The sequence below is a fragment of the Alligator sinensis genome, unplaced genomic scaffold, assembly GCF_000455745.1.
Source record: "Alligator sinensis unplaced genomic scaffold, ASM45574v1 scaffold1581_1, whole genome shotgun sequence".
NCBI lineage: Eukaryota > Metazoa > Chordata > Crocodylia > Alligatoridae > Alligator > Alligator sinensis.
The window spans coordinates 22,948-24,214 of NW_005842641.1; positions in this window are offsets into that span (position 1 = coordinate 22,948).

The window sequence follows — 1,267 nt, forward strand, 5'->3', positions numbered from 1 at the left end:
GGTAAGATAGGCTGCCAGGGCTGCCAGCTGTTGCACTGATCCCGCCCCCTTCCCTCCCGCCTTTAGCAGCATGTTCAGCAGACTGGTGGCGGTGGCAAGGTTGGTTGCACGGCGCACAGGCGAGAGGGAGGGGCAGAGAAGACAGCACCTGGGCCAAGTTAACCCTTTGTGGGCTCCGCGCAGCCTCTCCCGCGCCTCTGCGGAGAGGGGGCGCTGTGCCCGCTTCATCCCTCGGGAACATGCGCCTAGCCAAGTGCAGCATGAGGGATTTCAGGTTGATGCCGGTATAGAAGGAAAGGGCCCCGTGCAACTGAAACCCTTTTTTGGGCTTTGCCTAGAGCTGCAGCTATGCGGATTATATCAGGAACGCTAAAAAGTACGCCATTGCCACGGCTTCCAGGCCCAGCAAACACTGCTCTCCCACAGCTCCGCCGCAACGCCACATGTGTGAGAGACTACCATAAAGCTATTGTGACCCAAACCTCCCAATCAACAAAGACATCTCTACGCCACCCCTGGATAGACTCAAATCTAGAAAACCCTTCTGGAAATATGCCAAGAAGCTCTATGATGATAACAAGAGCACCAAAGAACAATGGAGGGAAGCCTGGGCAAATACCAGCCTACCGCAGAAATACATTGTCAGTGACCCTACAATTCCCCAGCTAGGATTTGACCTACCAAGAAAGATTTGGTCCTCCCTGAATTGCATCCAGACACTTCATGGAAAATGTGGACACCTGCTCCATAAATGGAGAACCAAAGAGAGTCCGGGTTGCGATTGTGGTGCGATTTTTTTTAGACGATGCAACACATTGTGAATGATTGCCCAATTAGACCTTTTAACAATGATCTAAAAATCAATGCAGCTACCCTTGAAGCAGCCAAATGGTTATCAAATTTAGATATTAATCTCTGAATGTTGTAATCCTACAATGTCGTAAGAAATAAGTGTTTCATGGTCCAGACGTGGGGGTGTCTCAGCAGAAAAGGGACTCCTAAGTTTAGGCATCTGAATTCTCCTGAGCTTTGTTGGGGCTTGCTGCTGCTGCTGTCGCAGCCTGGTGATGCTCAGGAGCTCCAGGGTTGCCCACCATCTTTGCCAGGCAGTGCTGCCCAGTTGGCACAAATCTGCTTACATTTTGCTTTTTGACAAGGAGCCTTAGTGCCAACTAGCTGGAAGCTGAGCATGACAGTGTGAGCCCGGGCCCACCTCCGTCCTCCTGCAAGAACTCTCCTGCCACAACCCCCATATTTACTTATGCTA